This window comes from Festucalex cinctus, chromosome 3, assembly GCF_051991245.1.
Source record: "Festucalex cinctus isolate MCC-2025b chromosome 3, RoL_Fcin_1.0, whole genome shotgun sequence".
NCBI classification, from domain to species: Eukaryota; Metazoa; Chordata; class Actinopteri; order Syngnathiformes; family Syngnathidae; genus Festucalex; species Festucalex cinctus.
Genome location: NC_135413.1, coordinates 20,414,228 through 20,442,088, shown reverse-complemented (window position 1 = coordinate 20,442,088; position 27,861 = coordinate 20,414,228). Strand labels below are relative to the sequence as shown.

The 27,861-nt window shown below is 38.5% G+C and overlaps 1 protein-coding gene across 1 annotated transcript in view; it reads left to right on the top strand.

Annotated features, from left to right (window-relative positions):
• The window catches only part of znf469 (zinc finger protein 469), a 210,030-nt gene that overhangs the window by 59,146 nt on the left and 123,023 nt on the right, over nt 1–27,861 (top strand). Inside the window, exon 4 of the mRNA XM_077516550.1 lies at nt 13,425–13,506. The gene's annotated coding sequence lies outside the window, so the exon portion shown is untranslated. The remainder of the gene's footprint in view (nt 1–13,424; nt 13,507–27,861) is intronic.

The following is a 27,861-nucleotide window of genomic DNA, read 5'->3' as shown; positions in this document are numbered from 1 at the left end:
TGGCAAATATTTCTCTGTATGTGCTAAGAAAATTTGTAACCAGATCTGGTTTAAGTCATTTTGCATGAGTATGAAATCACATTTCCATTTCCAATGGGAATTTGTCAGCTCAAAATAACATATAGTTACATCATTGGCTGTACTAAAGATATATGTCCTTTGGGGCGTTTGCATCATAGTCTACACACCGTGTATGTTTTATGTTTTAATGTATGACAGCTGTATACTGCCCTGACAAGGACCACAGTTAGCCAAGAAAATTGTCAGAGAAACATGTAGTTAAAATAGTTCCTTCCATTACCTATACACTGGGTCGCAGGTATGCTGGAGCCTATCCCAGCTGACTGTACATGTATGCATGTTTTTCAAACGTGAGAGGACGTTGGAGTACACAGAAAATGTGCATGGGGTTCGGACCACCTACCTCAGAACCGAAAGGCGGATTGTACAGTAAACATATTCAGTCTGATTTTGTCCTGACTGATAAATGTTCACTGTCATGGCTGATTATGAGATGTTAGCCTGTGTAGTGTGACAAAATTAAGGATTGGTGATCTGGCATCTGTCCTTCACGACCATGACACAGAAAGTTTGGCATGTCAGAATTGTTGTTTGTCCGTAAAGTGCAACATATGCTACACTGCCCGTATGATCTGTTCCCAGTCATTGACCAAGAGGACGAGATTGTTGTGTGGCATATATAAAACATTTAAACAAAGGCATCTTTTATAGTCCTCATCATCATCGTCATCATCCACATCATCATCACTACAATCAAAGATGCATCTCTTCGAGGTGCGCTGTAACCAGTGGCAAAATCTCTTTTTTTTTTTTTTTCTTCTTCTTGGTTGGCTGCTATGTCAACACTTCACTTCCAAATATGGGCATGCCATGTGTTGCGTCTTTCACTCTCATTAAGTGCAGTGTGAAAATGGCTTTAACCTTCAAGTATCAAGCCAGTCTCAAGTTATTTAGTAAAGTCGAGCGTGTGATAAATCAAGTCACTTTAAAGGGGCTGTCTGGCAAATTCACTCAGGAAAATGCACTTTTTAAATACAGGATGTACACACTTTAACTTTTTCTCAGTCTACACATCTGTGTTTTTGTTAATCTTTTGTGGTAATTTCGTGCTAAACACCCACCTCCCCAGCCTGTATTTTGCCATTTTGTGTTTGTTTTGTAAACAGCGGGACGTTTCTGTGGAAAGACAGTATTTACAACGCTCCAGATTTTATTTTATTTTTTTCACTCACTCACTCACTCACTCACTCACTCACTCACTCACTCACGTGTGTGAATGAGCTTTCAAATTGCCGCGGGAGTGACGTCACGCAGCTGACACGTTCGCCCGGCCCCGTTTGCGACACGCCCCCCCGCTCAGCGATTGGCTGGAGGGGTATAAACACTGTCTTTCCACAGAAACGTCGCGCTGTTTACAAAACAAACACAAAATGGCAAAATAGAGACTGGGGAGGTGGGGGTTTAGCACGAACTCACCACAAAAGATTAACAAAAACACAGATGTGTAGACTGAGAGAAAGTTAAAGTGTGTACATCCTGTATTTAAAAAGTGCATTTTCCTGAGTAAATCCGGTTAGACAGCCCCTTTAACTCAGTCTTACCTGCAATAACGGATTTTCATAAAAAATCAAGACCAGTAAGTTCATATAATGATATTATTGGCCAATTTTTCCATAAGATTAAGAGAATAATTGACAGGAAGACAGTATTTGTCTTTTTTTGCTGAATATCTCACTAAGTTGCAGCTGTTGCATTTGTAAAATGTGAGATATGAAAATGTCTTGCACAAAAGTGGTTTCATCAAGATTCTACAATGACAGAAGACCTGACCAAATGGAACGCAGGCCAATCCTCCAATCCTGACATGGCAATTACCCGTCATTCAAGTCAAATCAAGTCCCAAGTCTTCAATTCCAAAGTACAAGTCAAACCTCAAGACCTGACGTTTTTCAAATTGCAAGTACACAAAACAGTCAAAGTCGCAATGACCGCACTACAACCAGTTTTCATTTTTGAAGGGTTTGAACAAAGACAAGCACTTCAAACGATCTTTTCGTGCTGCTGAGAAAAAACAAACTCCAACCCAATGATTAACTGTACTTAAATCTAGTTATTCACATTCAGTGTAGTCGTGTATGCAATACATTTTCCTGTCAACATATTTTGCATGCATAAAACAAATCTCAGTCATTTTGAACCCAAAGGGCTTAAAATACACCCTCGTGACTGAACAGTAGCTTGTTTGTTTTGCTCAATAATGCTTAATCAACAATCCAAACCAAAGTAAAGTCTGTCATTATCCCAAGGAGCGTGCCAATTTGGCACAGAGTGAACACTGCTGTCTGTTTCTAACAGGAACTTACTGAGACTGCATCATACATGCATATACACATGTGCACGCACGCATACGGTCGCGCAGTCTGCAGTGCAGGTCGGAACACGCACACAAACACAGCAACACACACATTATCATGCCAAGTAAACGTGCCAAGCGTAGCAGTGCACATGAACTAATTTACAGCCACGCACAGACATTTACTGCATGCATCGTTTGAATATAATAGTGGAGTCTTGTGGTTGAGATGAGTAACATAAAGACAGATTATTCACGACTGGGAGAGAGCGCTGGATATTGCAGAGCGACATCTTTATTTCATTAGGCAGGATAGGAATAGTTTCACAGGGCTTGAAGGCATTCATTACACTAAGACCGGGCTCTCTGCGGATTCTATAGGAAGCGCAACTACATAACATGAAGTAGCTCCTCATTATTTGGGCTTTTCTAGTCAGACATTTCTTCAGAGAGGGAAACCTGACCTCCTGTTAACTAAAAGCGACACGCTTGTTTGTTTATGGGTGTCTTCACTTCTCTCACGATATTTGTTGCCTTATTGCTTTGCGTGTTTTTTCTCAAAACAACTACACAGAAGAGTGCACGCACGCACACTCGCGCACAGAACTGCATGAGCGACAGGCTTCAGAGTTGTGCGTTGCTGTCGATGGTTGACAGGAGCTGGGAAGTTAAGTGTCAAGCATTTTTTTCTTTTCATTTCAGCATTTTTTTTTTTTTTTTAGCTCTGATTTATTCCACATGAGGCAAGAGAGGCTATAGAGAGACACATGCTGTCATGGAGTGATGGATGAGGCTCTTTTATAAGGCCGTCATGAAATTAATAGGCAACCCAGTGAGCATTGGAAGCAGCAAGCAAAACGAGGTTGATCTGTGCTTCCCAAACATCTACGGAAGTGTCAGGCTGAAAATGTCAGCAATTAGAAAACAAGCAGTCGTGAGGGTGGTACCGTTTGCTGCGATGGGTCTCGGTGATCAAAACAGACAGCAGGCAGCAGGGGCTCAGGTCAAAGCCAGGACAAATAGACTTGGAGCAACACTCAGAGAGGGAAGAATACTTTAGATATTTGAACAGTGTGACGCTTTTGCTTAAATCTTGGTGGAGTAAGTCAAGGGTAGTTTTCCTTACAATATACCGACAATACTCACACACATTTCCAACAGATGTGGTTGAAGTTTAATGAACAGAAGACCATTGAGACAAAGAGACAACATGTTCTCTATTTAATTGGCTTATTTGATTAGGATTTTTATTTAGTTCTCCATCTGATGTCAGACCGAGGATGTAATGGAGAATGAGTCAGAGCTGGAGACAGACCTCCAAAAAGAGCAGCGAGAACACCAACTCACAGAGAGCAACCATATAGTTCTGCTTTTCATTTACTTCTCGCTCATCATTTTACGTCTTGGCTGCAATTTGCTTAAGTTCGTTTTCCTGAATCAAATTGGATGAGTATGCATGGTTGAGGTTTGTTTTTCCCTAACAAAACAAAATGGCAGAGACCATCCGCAGAGACCATATACTCTGCTTTATATTAATGTACGACCCATATATAGTAGTCGTAGCCCACAACTTAAGTACATTCAGTTTGATAAATGGTCGACTGATTGTGTAAAAAAGCAAGGAGGTAATGAGAAGTAACAAAGATTTCTCTCATCGTTATGGGTTGATGAGATGATTCAAGTGTAGGGAAAAGTTGAGAATTCAGCGAAAACTATGCTATTAAATAGTGACATCAGTGTGGTAAAACCATAACTCACTGGTTTTGAAAGTATCTTGCTGGATCTGAGTGTGCGCTTCTCGTGGTTATTTGAGACAAATGCCAGACTCTTGCTATCCACACACACACACACTCGCACACACATCAAGAAAAAAATGTGCTATAGAGGGTGATGAAATTATAATTTAAACCCATCGGGGTTGTTTGTGTGCGATTCTATGACCACAATTACTTTTCATCAAGTAAGATTCTTATGCAAGCCTTTTCTAAAAAAAAACAAAAAACAAACTGCACTTCAAGTTTTGGCCAATAAACCAAGTATGAACCACAACCTTGTGAAGCTATTAATTCATAATTTAATAGCTTGACAAGGCTGTGGTTCCTGTGTAAATTATTAGCAGAATAACTAGTTTATCAATGTGGGCACACAAAGAAAGCTGAAGCACTTGAAGTTTTTATGACTGCGTTGATAATAGTTGGAAGACTTCAGATCCTTAATCTTCCAGAAAGAAAACGGAAAAGGAGGTTTGGGATGGATGCTGATGTGCCTTGAGAGTGTTTTCTTGACCACTGCCATTCAATTTTTGGGGTATAGAGAGGTGAAATTGGTGGGAGTGTAGCGGTTTTCTGTTTTCTTGGTTCCTCTCCGGCACCACCAAAGCTGACTTGAAACCTGGAAGTTTCTGAGTCTGATGCTGATGTGTGGAGTTCCTGGTTCATGTCTGAGGTATCGGTAGCTTTTTCCACAATTGTAAGCTATATTAATGATCCTCTCTAAAAGTACTGGAATAATTACCCCCCCCCCCCCCCCCCATTTAATCAATAATAAATATAGGAACATGAAAGTTGAAATAGCTTGCTCATTTTTGCAGCCTTTGCGCAAATGGTCATAGCAAGATAGCCAGTAGGGATGTGTATCTCTCACCAGGGATATTATAGTTTTGTAATTTTTCATTTTCATTGGGTTTTTTCAATTTTTTATTTATTTATTTTTTTAGTTAGTTTTAATTACTTTTCGGGGTGGTTTTGTTGGTTTTTATTAGTTTTAGTTATTTAATAAATTCTTATTTTTAGTTTAGTTTTTAGTTAGTTTCAGTATTAGATTTAGATTATTTTTTTTTTTTATTATTTTATTTTTTTAAAATGTGTATTACTTGTGCGCAATATTCAAAAACCACCATGCGAATTACGTCATCTGAAGGTGCTTTTCTATTGGCTGCTGCTAGTTGTCGTAACTTCTGTGACACATTTTCAATCGCCCTTATTCCCGTTAATATCAAAATAAATCTACTTAAGATCACATCTCCATAGGCTCATGCATTAAATTAATTACCAAATACAAAAACGAAGAAGATTTTTGCTATAATTATAGTAAGTTTTAGTTAGATATGTAAACATAAAATTAGGTTCAGTTAGTTTTCATTATTTAAAAAGCATTTTGGTTTTTATTTTATTTTGTTAATGAAATTGTTTTTTTGAATTTTAGTTTGTTTTTTCATTAGTTATAGTTAACTAAAATAACCTTGCCTCTCACGCATTTGAACAGTACTCGAGAATCTCAGCATGTTGACTCAATGGCACCAATTTTCGTTACTTTTTGTATGTGTTTGTTGTTGGTAATATATATTACTTTATTGAATAAAGAAATGTCAATTTTTTTTTCCAATGTAGCAACGTCTAGCACCAAATGTCTAACTGTGTGCATGGACGAAGGTTTCTTTCTTTTGGTATTGTGCTAGGTGAGCACAGGTAAACGGGTATTCCCCTGTCCTTTGCGACGTTGTGGGAGTGAACACACAAGGAAGCAGCTCCCCTCATTCCCGTAAAAATCACTGCAGTCGAGGTGCTCAAAGTCATTCACATTGTGAAAACAGGAATTGTAAGCTAGTAACAAAGTATGTTTATCAAGTGCATAAACTGTGTACTGCATTCTGAAGACTCCATGAACAAAAAAGGAAAGCGACAACACCACAAATTAGCCAGGCTAAATTTTTTACCTAAAATATAGCGACAAGCCTAAAAAATGATCGGCCAATGTTCTATAGGCTGATGTGACCTTTACTAAGTAATGGAAAGGCCAATGTATGGACGGAACAAAATCCCAAACAAACAAGCTTATCTGTGAAACACAGCGGAGGTAATGCCATTGTGTGGGTTTGGATGATTTCATCTGGGTCGAGTTTAGTCATCGTTACTGAGCATGCAACACCTGATAGAAAACAGTTTTTTTTTTTTTTACAGAAACAGTTTTTGCCAGTTCAAAGAAACATGTTGGTCCTTCATCAGCACAAGTGTCATCATTTCACGGCAAACCCATCAAAACAACAATGGATTGCATTTTTGACTGACCACATCGATCTTAAGACTTAACTTAAACCATACAGCACATTCTAAACAATGCTGTCTTCAAAGTTGTGCCTCTGTATCAGATGCAGATGTAAATAGATGGGAATAAAATATAGGATGAACTTGACTCATATTAATCTTTTGATTTTAACCAAATGTTCTCACTCTAAATTAACTCATTCACTGCCAGTCCAGGACAAAAAAAAAATCTTTGACGTCTAAAACCGTCTATAGCAGTGAATGTGTTAAAGTTGGATGTCCGCATGTTTTGAATATTCTTGGAGACTACACAAAAGTTGTTGTTTTTTTAAACTATATGTATTAAACGCTGCAATTTACTGTTGTTGCTTTAATACCAAGTTGATGCATAACGAAAAAGCTTTTTTGCACATTGTTTTATTGCGTGTGCAGGAAAAAAATGAATCTTTGATGTCTAAAGCCGTCTATGGCAGTGAATGTGTTAAACTAAAAGTACTGACAGCAGTGTTCCAATTCTTTTGGAGATGTGTAGATGGGTAGCTTAGTTGTCATTTTTGAAATCTGTACTTTCTTTACTCCCCTATCTCATTTTTTCAAACCTTCCAAACATTTAATAATATATTTTCCAGTCACTCTCTGTCTTCATATTTTATGAGTGCAACATCATTGGACTCCTGTCCAGCTCTCTGATCAAATTAGTTCTGAAGTGTGCTGTAAAGCAAAGCAGACATATGATCCTTTTTTTGCATCTAATGTTGGCCCATCATCTCATGTAAACTTCTGTGAACAAAACTGCAATAGCATAAACAAATGGTTGACACAATTCAACAACCACATGTAGATATAGCGTTAAATACAAAATGAGTGTGATCTTATGATTCTAATTGAGTTGACCATTTTCTCATGTAGCTACACACTCAAAACAACTTCAGTATGTTTCTGTTTCAGCTAAAAGGAGACTTTTCTTTGCAGGTCGCACAGGGACTGAAAAAAAACAAAAAACGTGTCACTTGGCAGAGTGGTCATTACATACAGACATATGACAGCCAAGGCACACCTATAGGAATGTTTATACACAACTACTGTAATGAACAAAGTTACCTGAAATATTGCTGCAGTATAAATTAATTGGTCATTTGTGTCAAAGTAAAAATATACTACTGCATATTTTTCAAAGAGTAAATGTTTTTTTAATCAAGGCCATAAACTGACAAAAATGAGGAATGCGTGGTAAAAGACGCTTTTTCTTTCGGAAACGAAAACACCAGCGAATGTTTATGGTCCATGGTTGAAGAATAAGATCATGCTTCTTGGCATTACAATTTCACACTGCCAGCGACCACCGCACTCCCGCTGTGTACACATTTGAAAAACAATAGTAGCGATGAGTAGTTTGAAGAAAACAGTGCTGAGATCAGTGACTTTATACAGACGCGTGCCAGAGCTTGATGTAACGCAGATTTCTTGTTTGAAGAGCAGAATTTGACGTTGAAATTGAAGATTTGCCATAAATCGAGTCAAAGCTCCAGTAATAGCTCTTTTGAATCAGCAGCAAAAGCATGACACTTGTGGTACAATGTGTTTTTTCCTGTGGTAATGAATGCAAAACTTCTTCTTCTGGGACATCACCCAACTCAGGCTGAGAAGCTGTAACATTAAAGTGTACAATGGAAACATTTCAAGTGAGGCTGGTGGAAAATGGTGGTTTGATTCCCAAGGATCCCAAGAGTGGCCTTTTCTTCGCTCTTGGGAGTCTTTATGATGACAAATGAAGACCAGTAGCCACTTCTATTTAGGACATAATGATGAGAGATGGTCATTCATTGGTCAATGGACAAGACCGATTGCTTTGGGGAAGTCATTCCTGCCAGCACATATTCTATTTCGTGACTGATGTGCAGGCTGTGAAATGACCTGACAAGCTTCTCCTCCTTGCCTCTGTTTACTTCCTAATGGGTTCCTCCCACTCAGAGGTTATGTTAGCTGGCATATGCCGACATTTGGCTGTTTGATTACACAGATGTCAGACAATAATTTGCACTGCCACCCACGATGGCCGTCAAATAATGCGGTGAATCATGTGCGTATAATTTAAGGCAGATATAATGGGCAAATTGGAATACTCGTTTCAACTGTTTGTCTGCAAATAAGCCAATGTTCACCCCATCCAGCTACTGGAAGGTGTGACGACATGAGTATGGCTGCGTTACCATGACGATCAAGGTCAAAGCTAGGGGATTGCTTGTGGTTTCACACAGGAGGATGCGTTTACATGCGCACATAGGGTGGAAATACAAACACTTAACATTTTAAAGGGGATGTCAACCCAACAAATTTCTTGACAATAATATGTTGTGTGTGCCTTTACTAGTATAAACATGACATTCTGATTCATATTGTGTTTTTGGAATATGAGTTAAGCAGCAAAATCCATCACAGGGGGTGGCCATTTTGCCACTTGCTGTCGACTGAAAATGACATCACAGTTGCTAAGGGTTCAGGAAATGACCAATCATGGCTCGGCTTTAGAAAGTAGCTGAGCCATCCATCCATCCATCCATCCATCCATCCATCCATCCATCCATCAGTCTTCTTGACCGCTTTTTCCACACAAGGGTTGTGTGGGTCTTTTTACAAAAAAAACAACAACAAAAAAACAAAAAAAACAAAAACAAAAGTAGTATGGAACATCCCAACTGAAAACAAACTTCTTTTTTTTTTTCTTTTCTTTTTAACTTTACAAGGTGGGTGAAAGAAGTTTATTTTGGAGAGCAGGAATCATTTTTGTTTGGTGACAAGGATTGTTCAACAACAACACGTATAGAGCCCTCGGTAATAGTAGCGAGTTTAAATTTGACTAGAAAATTGTAAATGGTGCTGGTAATGTTGGCCTTCAAAATAAAACTTAAAAAAAAACTGGTCTACCTTCGCTGTAGAAATTAGCATTGTTTTATATTGCTCATTTTAAAAAGTGAACTAAGCAATATGGAGGTTCCGCCTCTCCTTTTTGTCATCCTTTGATATTTATAATACTCCATATTGCTGTCTGTCTTCGGTTTGTGCTCTGATTGTTTTGGGCTCTGATTATATATTTTTTCCTTCATCATCAAACAGAATTTGGGTCTTCCACGCTCAGAGCGTATCATTGTAACGGGTGGCCTCCGTGATTGATGGTCCTTGCTTCCCAAATGTGTACGTTGAGTGTGTATGTGCGCCGCAGCAGCAGAATGAAGAATGCATTTGCCATGCTGTGGCCGTCTTGAAGTGTGTGTTTGTTTCTGAGTGTAAACACATGGTTCAGTAGATGCGAGTGTCCGCATCTTGGCCCTGGGCTGTCTGAGTAGGGACATGATTGATCACTCGTGTATTGTGAGCCTTTTTCAAATTAAGGCAAAATGGCTTTTCAAACGTATGACTTCATCAGACATGTTGAGCTTACTGTGACGTTAATGAAATGTGTCTCTTCACCTCAGACCATGCGTTTGATTCTACCAGAAGATCTTTGCTGCACTGTGTCATTGCACTCAGCTTTCTCCCGTATGAGTGATTAGACATTGGATAATCTCCTGTAAGTGAGCTCATTGTGGTCAACATTACAAGTGTGGTCTTGTTTTGTCTACATGCTGTACAAGGATATCAGCCACAGTCATTGGCATGCATCTCAATGTATAGTAAGAGTGTTGCCACTCTTCTACATTACTGCACCTGCACACATTCTATTATATTCTCATTAATCCAAACAATGAATGACCACATGCGTTATGGCCTTCTCATATTTGGTATTTTTCATTGCAATAAAAACACTATGACAGCCTATTTGAAAGATTAGAACTCACGGCACTTGCACAGTCAACAACCAGGCAGCTTATTTTGATATAATTTTAAATGGGAAGTTAACCCTAAAAAAAATTATTGACAATAATATCTTCTTTGCAGCACCACTAGTGTTAATATTATATTTTGGTTAATATTACATTAGTGGAATAGGAATTCAGCAGCAAAATCCAGCAGTTTTTATCAGTATCAAGTTTCCTCCTGTAAATATCATTAAGCATATAATTTTTACATGTATTTAAGGCAAGTTGTAAAATGTCTGAATTAAGTCCTCTTGTTTATGTTTAACAAATTAAAAACACCATAAATCATGCTGTTTCTACTAAATAGTATTGTCTCAAATGTTCTCCAATTTCGATAATGTAAATGTATAGGATCGTATGCTGAGAAACGTTTCTTGGGATATAATATAATAATATGGTTGCCTTGTGACTTCAAAAGTCTTGGCCTATTGGCTATCCGGTCATATATTCAGATCAGTGGTGAACAACCAGAAGCAGAACAGAACAGAAGCTTATAGCTTCAGAAAACAGGTGAGATGTGATGTCACCTTCAGATCTTCATCTTCAGGCAAAATGGCTACCCCGAGAGGATAAAAACGGATGGATTTTGCTTCAAACGCCATCCATCCATCCATCCATCCATCCATCCATCCATCCATTTTCTTGACCGCTTATTCCTCAAAAGGGTCGCGGGGGGTGCTGGCGCCTATCTCAGCTGGCTTTGGGCAGTAGGCGGGGTACACCCTGAACTGGTTGCCAGCCAATCGCAGGCTTCATAACTCATATTCCACAAATGTAATATTAATCAGACTGTCATGTTTAGTGAGGTCACATATAACATATAATTGTCAATAAATGTTTAAGGGCGACCTTCCTTTTAAGAATATTTAATTGTTTACACCAAGTAAACTTCTTCAAAATTGCGCAGCTCTTGCTGAGGCACACACCGATGAGTTACCCCCCCCCCCCCCCCCCACCTCCCAAAGACATGTATGGTTATCGTAAGGTTATCTGTTGCTATCTTGCCTTGGCGTGCACAGAGGCCCCTTCTAAAGTTCTCAGATGTCACATCTTTCCTTACATTATCCAGTGCATCTCCCCTCAAACCATACTGACGTCTTATTTGTTAACACTTGCTATGTTCTGAAACATTTGTTTCAATAAATATTTATTTGACAAACTTGGCATTTATTTTCTGTAGTTAATAGGGGTGTTAAAAAAAAAATATCGATTCGGCGATATATCGCGATACTACATTGCGCGATTCTCGAATCGATTCAATAATCGGTAAAATCGATTTTTTATTTTATTTATTTTTTTTATTTATTTTTTTTTTTTTTTAGGATTCACACCTTAAGCATGGAAGAATGTTATATGAACGGAACATTAAGCCTTAATATTTTATTTCAATGCTGTTCAAACATGAAACAAATTACAACCTCTATAAGACTGAAATTTCAGATAAATAAATAATACATTTTCATATAAATCTTACACTCTACAAGCTTACTGATGAGTATTTTCTAAATTTGAATGAAAAAAAATCTCAACAATCGACTTATAAATTCGTATCGGGATTAATCGGTATCGAATCGAATCGTGACCTGTGAATCGTGATACGAATCGAATTGTCAGGTACTAGGCAATTCACACCCCTAGTAGTTAATATATGAATGCAAAAAGTCTACACATCACTGTTTGAATGCCAGATTTCCATGATATGAAGAAAAAAAACAAACACCAAAAGCAATCATTTTGCAACTTTTTCCACCTATAACATGACATTTAACATAACGTGTACAATTTGGTAGAAGATAAGTTAAATGATATTGGAAATGGATAGCTAGCTGCACTAGTCTGCGTGCATACATACAACTATAGGGATGTGGCTGTATTTGGAAATAACCAACCACATTCAAAACCTCATATTATATTGGAGTCAGCACACACACCTTCGACCACTTAATGTGCCTTTTATTAACCCCAAATAAAGTTCAGCTGTTCTAGAATGCTTTTCCTGACATCTTTATTCACATCTTACAGCATAAGCCACCGTCTCCTGAGAGCGTCCACAGTATCAAACCATTGAACCCTTGTTCAAAGGTTTCCATCAGGAGAAGGATACTAAAGAATTTTCAAGGCATTAAATATGCCATGAAGCACAACAAAGTCAGTCATCATCAAGAGGAGATAATATGGTACAACAGCGACATTAACAAGAACTGGATGTCCCTCCTAAATTGATGAAAAGACAAGAAGAAAACAGGCCAGTGAGGCTGCCAAGAGGCTGACAGCAAAATTAAAGCAGCTGTAGGAATTTCTAGCAAGTACTTGCTCTTTAGTACATGGCAACAATCTCCCGTCTTCTTTTTCCTGCATGTCTGGGCACACATACACTTGAAATTGCCCAAATGTACGTGGAACAAAGTTGAGCTTTTTGGCCATAATTGCAAACGTTTGCCTCACACCCTACCTACTAAATCGACCCCTGACCAAAATTTGGGCCCCAAGCAAAAATGTATGTAAGGGGGTTGGGCGGTGTGATCGCAATGATGTCGGTAATGGAGTGTTGGTACTGTGCCGTTTCGGTTCACACATAACCCTGACCTTTGCTTTTTCCAATGTGAACTATGAAGTAAACGGATAAAAGTTGTCTCGAGGAGATTTTTGTTGTTTTAAACAAAATAAATCTTACTTATCTTCTACACTGTGTATTTGATCCTGATGTAAATGTCTGGCAATACAAACCGAAATGTTGATCCCTTGTCTCATAATAATGTCAAACCCAAACAGGTAACTTAATAACATTGTTTGGCAAGGCCTAATTTATAGAACTCATTTATTAAAGAACCTGCCAAAAATATGTTCAAAATCTTACAAAAACGTCAGTGAGTTCCTCGACTTTTTACCATTAGGAACAGGATAGATAGTTGTGTACATAAATAAAAATTGACATCGTAGTCAAAAAATAACAATAATGGTCTTTATTTTTCAAACCACTAAATTAGAAAATTCACAATACTTTATTATTTACTATACATGTAATAACCATTAGAGAAGGATGCACATTCTAGACCGACTACCTGTAAAGTGGTATTTGCCAAATAAGCACCCCAAACACAGAACTTTATAAGACTCTAAAAAATAAAACATCTCTGCTCTCTTGCACAGACTTGTGACACATTAAAGAATGGATTCGGGGTCATCGCATGTTATCTACTGTCAACGAGATGTCAACGCAGCCAGCTTGGTGGTGAGTGCAGTGTACTTTGCCTACACAGCAGAGCAACAAGCACAAACACACACCTACACGTCAAAAAAGTGCAGTCATGGTTCTTCGGTCCCCCTTAGGAAAGGAACAATTCATACTATTATATGTATGTGTTATACACTAACTCCCTCCTTTTCAAAGCCTGCTGGGACAGAGGCTTGTGCAACATCTGTTGGCACCCCAGGGGTTCTGGTTTGGTATTCAGGGCTCTCTGACTTGCCCCTGGTTAGCAAAACTCTTGATTTGATCACAAACCATCTGTCATTTTTGGATTCAATCCATCAGTTTCTGTGTGCAAAAGTATCAGTCATGTTATCTTATTTGGGGTGTGATGTGCGCACACCATCTTTACATGATGTGTGCGCTGACCTTGGGAAAGTAAGGCCACAATGATACTCCAAGAAAGAAAGAAAGAAAGAAAGAAAGAACGAAAGAGTTGGACAGCAGTGAATTCTCACCTACATGTTGAATGTACATATAGCGGAATCTGCAGTTTTCAATGGTGTCAATGTATGGCTTAAGCCATAACCTGATAGGAAAATCCCAGTGTTATTTCAAGAATTATCAATGGCTGCCGCTGTTTTGAATGTCACAACTCTCAAGTGTGTTGTTGCCACAGCTCGTGCTATATACTATGTGAGTCTGCCTTTGATATACTACAGTGTCTACAGTAGTGTATAAAGCACTCTGTACTGACTTATGGGGACATTTGTCCAGAGTTTAAAAAAAAAAAAAAGAAAAAAGAAAAAAAAAAGCAGTTGGTGTACTCTCAGGTACCCAAAACACAACATACAGTGTGGCTTGCTTTCTTTTTACAAAATACAGTTTCAACAATGCATTGCAGTACTTAAAGGAATACTTTACTTATTTAGCCATTTTTTGCAGTCAAACATTAATATTTTGCCTATAATAAATGTTATATTTTCATTATTTTTCATGTACAATTAGTACCTTTAAAAACACATTTTTCAACTTGCTGTCGACTGCAAATGACATCACAAGGGCTCAGGGAACCAATCACAGCTTAGCTTATGAATGTCACATGACCAAACCTAGAAAACAGGTGAGCTGTGATTGGTTGCTCTTGTGATGTCATTTTCAGTCGACAGCAAGTTGCAAAATGTGTTTTTAAAGGTACTAATTGTATGTGAAAAATAATGAAAGTATCAAATTAATTATAGACAAAATATTAACTTTTTATTGCTATAATGGGCTAGATAAGTCAATCAATCAATCAAACTTTATTTATATCGCATCTTTCATACATTCAAAATGCAACTCAAAATACTGAACATCTATCAAACCAAAAAAAAAGGGTGAGGGATGAAGACCAGCCATCCCTCTCACTGTTTAGTCCCCCATGAGGAAACACTGGAGCTAAAAATTTAATAACTACCAAATAAAAACATTTAAACACTAAAAGAAAACAGTTAAACACTATAGAAAAAAATAAATACATAAAAACAAAGCTACAAAACAATATAGATTAAAATAGTTAAATAAATAAAAGGGAATAAAAAGAAGAAAAAGAAAAAGATCAATCAAATGCCAAACTAAAAAAGTAAGTCTTAAGCCTCCTCTTAAAAACATCAATATTCTGTGCAGACCTGATGCCCTCCGGCGTGTGAAGTATCCCTTTCAGTGGCAACGCTTTGCATGTGATTTTCACATGGATGGAAGTGACGTTCGATCCAACAACAACATGATGGTGACAAAAACAAGCAACAGCCTGGCATGAAGGGTTTCTACTTTTAAATGCAGATGACACTTTGGTGGTGGTCCACAACCACCTGGCTCTTAACCCATCCTGGACTTCATAAGGCACAGAGCTGATCGGTTCCTCCCACTTCATCAGCGGAGACCGCATGGAAATGGTACACCTTCATTTTCAGCCGTGACCTCTGTTGACCTGTCTGGCTGGAAATACCTCAGCGGCCAAGAAGGCACAGCACTATCTGTACTTAACTCATTTGCTCCCAATAACGTGTAAATACGCTTTTTTTTTATGTTGTAAGTGTCCCAAAGACATATTTATACGTTTTTTTTGTTTTTGTTTTTTTTATGCTAGAGCATACAGAAGGCTTTGATGCAGCCTCTCAGCTGCAAAGAATGGTTGCAGAAATGGTAGTTATTACACAAACGGCCAGCAGGTGGCAGCAGAACAAAGGAGACCAACCAGGGCCATCTAGAAAAAAAGCTCAATTACTTACAATTTTAAATATATTTGTGAAAACTGATGAAACTTAGCTCTCTTCTAATGCTAATTGCTGCGAAATGGAAACAGATAGAATCATACTTTTTTTTCCTGATGAAAGAAGAGACTTTAATCTTTCTTTTGGTAGGTTCCATGCTTTTATAGCAATTGAATGCAATATTCTGTGGGCCTTGCGAAATCAGTCAAAAATCCAGGAAAACAGCCAGGAGCGAACGGGACTGCTTCTGTGAAAATGGCTGGGAGTGAATGAGTTAACTGAGGGTGCTCAGGAAAAATGTCTGCCAAAAGCTGATCTTGTCCTTCTACCGCATGACCATTGTGAGCATTCTGACATACTGCATGGCAGTATGGTTCTCTCACTGCGCTGAGGCAGAACAGATGATACAAGAGGGAAGTCAAGAAAGAGCAGCATGCTCATCAGCTGTCCCCTCTGTTCCCTGAAGGACAACTTCACTTTCTGTTGCCTCAGCAGAACTGAGGAAGTCACAGATAACACCCACCCTTCCCGCCACCTTATTGACTGACTGCACTCTGGCAGGTGCCACTGGTCCATCAGGACCAGAACAAACAGACAGAGAAAAAGCTTCTTCCGTAAGCAGAAATTAGGATCAGATGGGATGGGACAGGACAGCACGGGGTAGCGAGCTACATAGTGCTACTAGTGTGTGGTGGGAGTGGCTATGCAGTCCGAAAAAGTGAAAATAATCACAAGGGCCGCATATGGCAATTAGAGAGTGGCCCCACACCAAGCGACTAAATCCCAAAGGCGTGTGTCTTCCGGACATGCTAGTCCCGATATGCAGGAGGCAAATGAATCGCAAAATGGCGAGGCACAAGTTGGGGCCGCTTGTCACCCCAAAGCTGACTACAGCCTCATTTTTTATTCCCCCCCCCCCCTCAAAATAAGATTTTTTCATCTTGTGCCACCCTCTTGGCTGTAGTGGATGGGCGCTAAACAATTTTGTATGACATGTTTCCATAATCATGGTACCTCCCTGATATTTGATGGTGTTCCATATTGGACTAAAGTGAACGGTACTACTTTACGGCAAAAGCTTCAGAGCCAGAAACAAACTCTCTCAGCAGGCGGGCTTGTTTTATCTCGACTCAACTACTGTGTGTGCACCTCAAACCCTAAACAGATTATCAGAATGAAAGCTAGCACAATGGGAATACTGTATGTGTCCAAAAGGGTGTGAAAACATTCCTGTTATCGCTATAGAAAACTCTCCCAGCTGTCATCAGAAGGTGGAAATATTATGAGTCTGTCTGCCTGCAAGTGTGTGTTATCCTGGGACAATCCTGCTGTGTTTATTTTCTGAAACAGAAGACATTTAGCTTTCACATCACACATACCGGGGTCTCATGCGGTACATGTCATAGAGAGACACTGGGTCACAAGGTAAATAAATAAATACATAAATAAATAAAAATCCACAGATATTCACTGAAGATAATTAATGCAATGTCAAACAAATTAATTTGATTTAATTAATACATTTAATTAATACAATTTTCAAACAAATTGTAGCATCCACAAATATACATGTATTACACAATGTACAATTGTTAAAAGACACCCCCCCCCCCCCCCCCCCCACACACACACACACACACAAAGGCAATCAAATCAAATTCTCAGACGCATAAAAGCAGAGTAAAAAAGGTAAACAGAGTTTCCAGATGATCATCCACTTTGGGATCTCACATTACAGGAAAAGTTTTCCAAAGCAACATTCTCATCTTAGTTTTTCCTCTCGATGACTTTTTTTTTTTTTTTTTTTCAATTTGGAGATCCCTCACGTGTTTCCATTGGGCAACAGAGTTATGAGTTATGGCTCTTCTTTTTGAACAGATGATTCCTGAAACCTTTTTTTTTTTTTTTTTATTTCCGAAAGCAGCGTTTAAGGAATAGAACACATCATTATTATCTTCAGATGGCCCCAACGGTCTCAAATATATTTTCCTTGCACCTCTACAATTTCATCCCTGTGATGAATTGAGTCAGTGACGCCGTCATATTGAGTACTTTGTTGGGCTCAAGTTTATTTAGAGTATTTCAAAAGAAACAACCACAGCTGTAAGTTCCATACATAAAATTGAGCACTTAAAAGACGTGCATTCAGGATGCTGAAATTGTAATCTGGCAATCCCACCATGCATGATGTCACTCGCATTAACTGCAGCAGCTGAGGTTGGAATGTCAACAAACTGCAGATTTCTAACAACGTTTAACAGGTCATTTGTTGGCCATTAACCTCACATTCCCCATAATGATTAGAGACAATGGTTCAAATTTAGTCTTCTCTCGCGCTTCATTTAATTTTGGTGGCCTCTCCATAGCTCAGTGATCCTTAACCTGGGTTCGAGCGGAATTTTTTTGTTTGTCATACCTCGGCCTGGTCTGAATTACTATGACAACAGGAAGGTATTATCCGCTTCATCATAAATATATTGAGTGCTGAAGTATGTGAACCATCAATGAGCCATTCTTCATAGGATAGCCTTAGTGTACTAAAGCATGCTTCCTCATGCTATGAATTTGTGACCTATCATTTTTTTCAGTATGCACTTACCCTAACCCTGTCAAACCAAAATTACCTGAAGCCGTGCTTCTATCACAGCCGAGTTCACCTGGGCTGTCCCGTTAGAAGAATGATGACTTGCTGCTGGCTTGTGATCTCACCTATACATCATGCACGGCCTAATGTGATGCCCAAGGGTAGGAACATAAGGATGCTTTCCTGACAAATATCTTAATAAGTGTGTGCTTCTGTTCTTTCAAGTCTTAAACACCTACCATTTTAATCCCCTCCCTCCCACCTTTCTCTTCCCAAAGATATATTTTTCTTTGTCAGCCTCTCTAAACATCAAATTTGAAAGCAATCAAGTCATGGGTCTGGCTGAGAGAGGGGCATTAGGCAATACTGTAGGTCCTGGATTGAAATCTGAACTCCAAATTCCCATTCAAATAGCTGCTTAGAGGAGTTGGGCCTTAGCAAAAGTCAGCATGGATGTAGCTCAACTTTCCTCAATGGTCACGTTGGTCTTCTGTTGACAGCAAGTTGAAACTGACCCGACATTGTTTCCCAAGCAATGGCCTGCATTTTTCTATAAAGTCGGACAATTTATGGCATTTGTGATAAGATTGCGATAGGAGAGGAAAATAGTATCCGGCGGCATCAGCCTCCCACGCTACACTTTAACTGTTATGCCGTGGCCTCGGGCTTGATGGAACTGTCAGATATGGCGGACATCACTGAGACTTCAGTTTTAAAGAGGAAGAACATGTCTGTGGTGTGGAATTATTTGGATTCTACAAAAGAAGTAATCTGTTGTGGAGCATAACATGTTAGGGTTCACTTCATAGGCAATTGGCACAAACATGTTTGAAATGTTTTTTTTTGTGGGTTTTTTTGGGGGGGATTGTACCACATTTTAGCATCCACAAGTATACATGTATTAAAGACATGTATATATGTGAATCTTTATTCTGTTGGTTCTTTGAGGGGAATGTCACTGTTTCCACACTTCTCAATCAAATCAAATATAAATTAATTAATAGTGACTACAAATTAGTTTATGTAAATCAACCAGCCATTCAGGAAACTCCTGAAAATCCTGATGGCCAGTCTGCCTCTGACTAGGACAATAACGTGACAGACTAAACATTAACACTGACATTAAAGAATTGAAATGGCTTCACTGATATCAACAACAACCCCAGCACTGGCATCGATCTGTCACTTAAATAACAAAGAATCAAAAATTTCTCACATTGGTATTCCCTTTACTTACTACATATTTCATGCGCCTCAGATCCATAAAAATAGTCATTTAAAAATATGTGTGTTTCAAAAAGTGAAATGAAATGATAGAGGAGGTTTGGCTTTGTTCACAACTGTGTCTGAATCTGATTGGTTGAAAAGTATTGACATCACAGGCAATATTCAATGTTCAAGCATGGCAAGATTCATTTAGATGTATTTATTTTTTATATATGGCATTTACTGCATGCTTGTAAATTTTGGAAATTACCTACCTACCTACCTACCGTAATGTATACTGTATCTAAAATGGCTATGAAAAGTCTACAATCATTGGTTCAAATGGCAGGTTTTTATATAAATATATATATATATATATATATATATATTTTACCAATAGAAAAAAATAGGGGAGTAAGTAAAAATTAAAAAAAAACAAATTATCAAAACTTGGAATTTGGACAGGGGTATGTAGACCCTTTTGATCCGCTATATATTTTTGCATTACTTTGTGTATTTTCACACTATGCTAGAGTTGTTGTTTTCACAAATGTACTTCATAATGTTCCTGGTAAGTGTGGATAAGATCGGGACGGCGCTGCACACTGAAGAATGTTCTAGAAAAAGTGTCAATGCAAATAATAAAATACCCAAATTGGCTCAGGGTTATGACACTGTAAACACATTTTTATTTTTAATCCTGTTTATTTTAGTTGTGGCTTTTGCCAGGCTTTATTTACTATGTGGGGATCAGTGTTTTCTATCAGAGCACATTGCGGCAATATGAGGACACAATCATGACCAAAATTATTTTACGTCCCCTCATTTTTATTCTTACTCAAAACTAATAACCATTTTTCTGGTCTTGCATATAAAGTTTCTATTTACAATCTGAAAAGGTCTTAACAGACGAGGTCGAGGGAGATGCAGAGCTCGAGCTGAGCACTCCAATTAATTTCTGAACTAAATTATTTCCATGAAGTTTGTGTGTTGTCCCCACAGTCCTTGACAGTTATGATGTCCATATGTTTGAGATTAGACTCCTGCAGGTAGAGCAGATGGGAAGACAACAAAGTAGTAGTTACCTGATTTTAACAACAACTTTTACATGCTTGCCTTAAGATATAGTTTATTTAATTGATTGTAATTACAGTTAACTTTTAGTGCCTAAGTTTGTCGTTACTTCTGTAAGTAATAAATCTGCTTTACTCTAAGGCTGCTGCTTTGTATTGTGGCTCCATAACCTAAAGGACTATAAAAAAAAAAACAACAGAGCTCATAAAGCTGTACATGCACACAATGATGAATATCATCTCCTAGCGTTGCGTGAATAGATATTCTGGCATTTAATGTGGAATCTTTTTTCTCCCCACGACAAAAAGAACAAAAGCAATATAAAAAGTTGGCAAAAAAATAAAAAATAAAATTTGTTAAACTTTAATTGAAGAAAGACAAGAAATGGGGAATCACATTTCTTTAAATAAAAAAGCTGTTTTGCTGAATACCTTTAAATACTCTATTATGCTAAACAATATGGTGTATTAGATTGTGATTTCAGTCCTATAAATGCAAATGTTTATGCTTTTACATTTCATTCATTTCAACCCAGTCCTTGCAATTAGCACCTCTTAATGTTAATGTGATTTTTATCACTTTGGAGAAAGAGACATCCTTGCCCCAGAACTCAAGGTTTTGCGGAAGCATAGCCACTTGGAAAATAACAATTTGTGCCACAGAAAACATTGAGTATCAAATGGAAATGCAGACTTTTTATTTTCCTTTTCATGTTTCTATATCTTTTCTCTTTGACTCTATTGCTTTTAGACTATTTAGATTTTGAACATGTTTCTGGCAGCGAGTTTCTCACTGACTGGAACAGATGTTGTGCTTGGATTGCATTGACTTTGTTCTGGTGTGACTGCATCAGAGTGTTTGAGCACATTCAGAGGTTGTGGTGTAAGAGAGTCTTCTTCCCTGAATGCTTTTCTCCCCTTGTGATCATAACTTTAAGGCCAGAGGTGGTATTGAGCCCAGCCCGTCTCTCTTCAAGCGATGGATCCTGCCACAAGGGGGTGTGGATATGCCTGCCCACATAAACACCTCCTTGTCAAATCACACTGTATTGTATATCTAAGAGGTAATCGGCTATTGACTTTTTGATCCGTGATACACATGTTCCCAATTGAAGAAATTGAATCCAGATTTCTTCAAATACACAAAAAGAAACTCAATGTTATGGTAAATCAAAAAATGGGGATATTGATGAGTCCTTGCTGATAAAAATCTGTTTCTTACACGTTCTCTGGAGTTGATTCAAATTTGATTAGCCAATTAAGATACCTTCATGAGCATTAATTGGGACATAAGGACTAGGGATGTTACGATATCCAAATATGACGATACGATATTATCATGATATGAAGCTCACGATACGATAATTATCACGATATTGTGGCAAGGTTGGCAATATTTAAAAAAAGGTAACAATATTGTTAAAAAAAAAAAAAAAAAAAAAAAAAGCTTTTGTACATAACAGCAATACATATAAACTACCTCCAATCTCTAATAACACTTAATATTGAGGGTCTTACTCACTAATGCAAGAACACATTGAGTTGTAACACATATTGACTCACTTCACAAGCATATTACGTTCCCCTTCATCTGACAATTAGTGTATTTTAAACGTAGAAGGGCCAAAACATCCCAAATGAAAATTAAACTGCACTAATTGAACTAGCCAACAGAGGGTGCTACAACTGCACAAATGGAAATCAACCTGACTTCTTTAACAGATGTGTGGCATTTAAATATCGTGAACATGACGGCGACGATATTGTGGCAATTTTAATATCACAATATCACGATATTGCTGGTATTGTTACATCCTTAATAAGGACCGTAGTCTTAACCTTACAAAACCTTTGTGTAATTTGACAGGCGCTGTTGGCCCTCTCCAAAGTATGTTCATTGATGTGCAGTCTATATCTTGTCAAATTTCAAGTGTATGGTATTGTTTACATAAGAGAAAGGCGACAAAGAAAAAAAAGCAAAGAGAGGATAAATGTGATTTAACAAAGCCCATATTTTGAATTGAAATGTAAATCAGGGCAACATCTGACCAATATAACTTATGCGGTATGCATCGTGAAGACTTAACTGCATGTTGCTGTTGAGCAAAGTCAATTAGCCTTAGGCAAAAATTCATAGCTCGTATACTTAAGAAATACTCTTTATTTTTATTGCAGAAGATGCCAAACAGGTATGTCATTTGTTCTTTTTCAGTGTGACAGAGTGATGGTAAAAAAAGGTTAGTCAAGTCGATATGCTTCGGGGGTCCCTTTTTGAACTTATCAAGAGATAAGGCTGCTGCTTTGCCACAATGACACTAACGCTGGGTTGCTGCCAAAGCACATGCAAGGCTGCAGTGCATTCCTTAATGTGTCTCCACAAGCAGCGCATTTCACTGCATTTAACATTTTCACCTGTGGGGGTACTTCCTGTGTTTTGGAAGGTTAATTCCATACACACTTTTTGAGAACTTTTGAGCAATTTGGCACAGGAGAAAAGTGACATAATAAAGAATAGGGAAATGATCACTACATAGCTGCTATTGAAGCAATGATTCTGTGAAACCATGCTCCTGCGATTAAAGGATATATGCCATTTGAAACCCACACAGCACGTCAACGGTGTTCTTTTGACGACACTTGCGTCCTGTTTTGTTCCGTTCATCTTCATTCCATAAATGCGGTATTAGAGATTTCTACATGCTAACAAGGTCCTACATGGCTATTAAATTGTTTGGGTATCAAAGCAACACTTTTTGGGAGCTTTTTTCATTGTAAGGCTCAATTACACTTGAATACTAAACAAAACCAGAAGTTTGTGGTGGTAAGGCCAGAAGAGATTTTTCCATAATGCCACCACAAACTTGTGAACTTTTGTTTGTCTGAACTACTATAAATACTACAAAAAATAGTTTGGTTTGAATTGAGCTATGCTGATTTCCAACTCAAAAGATGCTAGTAATCAGGCGCACCACAAAAGAGTAAAACTGTGCAGAAATATGTTTTCAGATGATAAGGCACAAAGTCTTTACTTTCTATTTTAATTTGAACCAGTAATGGTCGACAGTTTCATCATGCAGTCCGGGTGGTCTCTGTGTGTTCTTGCCAGCAGATTTGCTGTACAACTATTGGATCCTGTTTTAGTTTGTGTTGGATTTTAGTAGGATCACCAACGGACAGAGAGACAGCAATAGTAAAGGGCAACAACTGCAGCAACATTGCTTATATGGGTTTTACAACGGGAGAGACAAAGAAAAGGAGGGAAAAGATCTATTTCAAAAAGCTGAGCAGGTGACAACTGCAAAATATCATCATTATGAGATTTCCTCAGATTACCAAACACACACACATGCAAGGCTAACTTCCAAAAGCAATAGATTTGCAGAAACTCATTAGGAGTGTTAGCAGGAATAATAATAGCGGGCACAGCAACAGAAAAAAGGCAGACAAATAAACAAATTTCACGGCACGGTTTGCATTCAACCGGGACGGACAAACGTCAATGGCAGCCTTTCCAGACCCACAATATATCTTTCAAGAAAGTAGCTGTGGCTTGCCAGTTTAGGTTCACTGTGCAACACGTTTACAGTAGAATGAGAGTTGGATTTCCCCTTCTAAGATTATGAGTACAACAAAACAACTCAAAATTGAATTGTTTCAGCGGCAACAGTGGTACATCATTGGAGTGTAAAATCTTGATATTTCCCAGTCATTTTTATCTTCATGTAATGCTACCACAGACTCTCTCCTATCTTGACCCACATTGGTCAAATTTTCTATCCCAGTTATCACCAAAATGGTGATGATTACTAAAAAAAAATTTCACAATTAAAAAATAAAGAAAAAAAATCACATATACTGTATACATATAGAAAACACATGATACATTTCAGCACATCCGCCTCCCAGTACTGATTCGAGTCCAGCCTCCGGCCTTCCTGGGTGGAGTTTGCATGTTCTCCCCATCCCTGCGTGGGTCTTCTCCGGGTACTCCGGTCTCCTCCCACATTCTAAAGACATGCATGGCAGGTTAATTGGGCGCTCCGAATTGTCCCTAGGTGTGCTTGTGAGTGTGGATGTTTGTTCATCTCTGCTGTGTGCCCTGCGATTGGCTGGCGACCAGTCCAGGGTGTGCCCCGCCTACTGCCCAAAGCCAGCTGGGATAAGCTCCAGCACCCCCGCGACCCTTGTGAGGAATACGTGGTCAAGAAAATGGATGGATGGATGGATGAAGTTTTAAAATTTAGTGGTAGTCAATTTAATAGAACACATGTGGGCAACAAAACAGAAGTCTGGCACATGCTGCAATAACAACAGTTCTATAAAAAAATAAAAAAATAAATTCTGTGTGCATGTGTCTGTGTGCGGTGGGGGGACGGGGGAGTTGTATGTTGTGTATCCTATGCAGGTGTAAATACCTGCGAGTAAATTCCGACATATTGAGCTCTTGCCTCACATTAATCTTATGTCAAACTCAAATGTTTTCAATCCATCGCCAAAAGTAAGGAATTTGCCTCACCGTTCCAATACATTTGGAGGGGAGTGTAAAAGTACATTTTGTAGTCAGTTGGTGGTCACTAGAAAATTAGGTAATGTGTTTTGAACGTGACCCATTCACTAAAGATTTACAACAAATTGATGCCAAATGGGATAGTTAGTCAAGAAGAATGACACTTTAGTAGATTCTTAAGAGTAACCATGAGTCCTGACACACTTTCCATAAAAAAAATAAAAAAATAAAAAAATAAGGGGGTTTTAGTGACAGATGCCATATTGGAAAATATGGCCAAAGCGCTTCCTGTATGGTCTCAGAATCATCTGTATGAGATTTAATCCCCCACCTAAACATTAATGTCATCCTCACATCATTCATCATCCATATCTCCGATACTGTATACATTCTTCATATAACACCGGCTGTGGTCCTGGCAGTAGGTTTGTGGAGGAGAAAAGGCTCAAGGAGCGGTTAGGAACAAACTCAAGATAAGCGTTAGCAAAGCAGTAGAACAAAAACGTTTTGTTACTTTTGGCTGATAAATTATCTACTTAAGATGAACGCTTCATGTTGCAGTTCCCATCTTTCTGTCAACCACCTTACACTTTATTTAATCAATAAATGGCTGTGCTTCCCTGTCACTCTCTGCCACTAAATGACTGATCTATTCCTGGGTCAGCCACTCATTTCGTTAGCCAATAACATCTCATTTCTGTTATTAGTCTGCATCTTGTTAGTACTTGTTTCTCTTCAGTCTTTGTCGGTTCATTCATGTCAGTATTACCTATAAACCACATTCAACTGACAAAACATCCACTTTCTATACCACTTATCCTACTCATGGTCTGTTGAGCTTATTCACGTTGACTTTGGGGCAAGGTCCATTCACATACATTCACCCATAGGGACAATTTAGACCTTCAGTTAATCTAACATGGCAGTTTCATTCTTATGATCGGAGCAAGGCAACATCTGGCCACATATCGACCCGAATTTCAGCCCTCAGCATGTAGCTCAAGCAGCACTCGAAAAATATCAAACACGTTAGATATTCATTGCAAGATCTCGTGTGGCAGAAAACTCACTGAAAAATATGCACATACTGCAAACTATCTGCTGAGAAAATGCTCTTGAATGACTTTTTTGTTTAGCAGCTCCAGTGTGCGGCAGGCTTAAGAGCATCTGTCTGCCAGTTGAAGCTTAACAGGAGATTGCTGATGCAACAGGAGAAAGACACAAAGGACAGAAGTAAATCAACAACTTGAATGGCTTCCACAAAAGGAAATTCACCCTCTGGAGTCGCTCAGTCAGAAATGACCTCATCCTGATGCTGTTGCATGACCTTCAAGAGAACAATATATGCCACACATCCCAATAATATTTCTGAAATAAAACAGTTTTTTGTTTTTTTTAAAAAAGGAGAATGCTCCACAATTCTTCCTGGCTGTTGTGGACTGGACTGGTCTGATCTTCAAACTCCAGGAAATATTTGCTTGAGGATTTTGCTGCCAAATGAGGAAAAAGCAGTTATGTTATGTTATGTTTAGCAATAATTTATCCTAATTGTTGGTGTGTTATTTGTTGAATAAAACTCTTTGTTGCGGTGAGTTTGATGAAATGAAGAGATCCTGGTCATTCCAAAGGGTACGCCTACTTTTTTTTTCTGCACTTGATAGCATCCACCTGTTCCAATTTATCACATTTAAATATTGTTGGACATGTCTGCTGAAGGATCTTGTATCAGGCAGGCATCTGTATTTAGTGTCATTTATTTTTACTGCAGTCACAATCTAATCTATTACGCAAACCAAGATGTGTGCTGCAGGGTTCATATCTTATTGAATCAATACGAGTTCATGATGCACATCCAGTTGTAGAATGCGCATCATCACAATGAAATAGCAGGTGGGGAATGAATGTTGAAAATTGGCATTCATGTGCGTGGTCCTATTAGCAAAATCTGAGTTGGACCGAAGCCAGGAGGCAGAGAAGAATTCGGGTCATCAGAGAATGGGACTCCACTTAGTAGGCAGGTGGACAGGTCATAACAGAGGCCTCATTGTCCCTGACTTACCGAGGCAGACAGGTGCGCCCAAAGCACTCAATCCATCCAAGCAACGTGACCCGCTCTTTGATTCCTTGTCTCCTCGTCACCATCCTGCACACACACATGCACACGCATATTGTTCCACTTTGTTGCTGCACCTAAAAGTGCATGCAAATGTTACTTTTTTAGGGGTGTGACAGAATTACGATGTAACGGTATTTTCACTGTTTAGTATCAATACGCCAACTTCTGGTATTATTCTGTCTCGAGCCAACACCCAGCTATGTACCAGTGCTCACTTGCTGATGACTTGCACTTTTTACCATAAGACTGTCTTCTTCTCTGCCTTCTGTCAGCTTTGCATAACTGAGCAATCAGTTGAAATTTGTTTTCTTACATCAAGTGTTGACAAGCTCTTTGTCTGTTTCGATTTTTGGGGATAAAAAAAAATTGACGTCACTTCTATCATCATACCCACAGTAGTACTTTTGCCTGCTAAAACAGTACATTTCGTAAGCCTGGTTTGTTACAAATGGCTCGGCAGGAAGTGCAACTGTGTCAGGCTGTCAGCATCAAAAATAAATGCAGATTTATTTTCACCTATTAAACTGCCTTTGAAAAGTAGTCCAACAGCTGTTGCCTACTGGGCACTCGATGCTAGCAGCTATCCGCTAATGCCGGTGACTCACGTCGTATTATACAAAAACAGCATAATTAACTTGTGTTTTGTGTGTGTGTGTGTT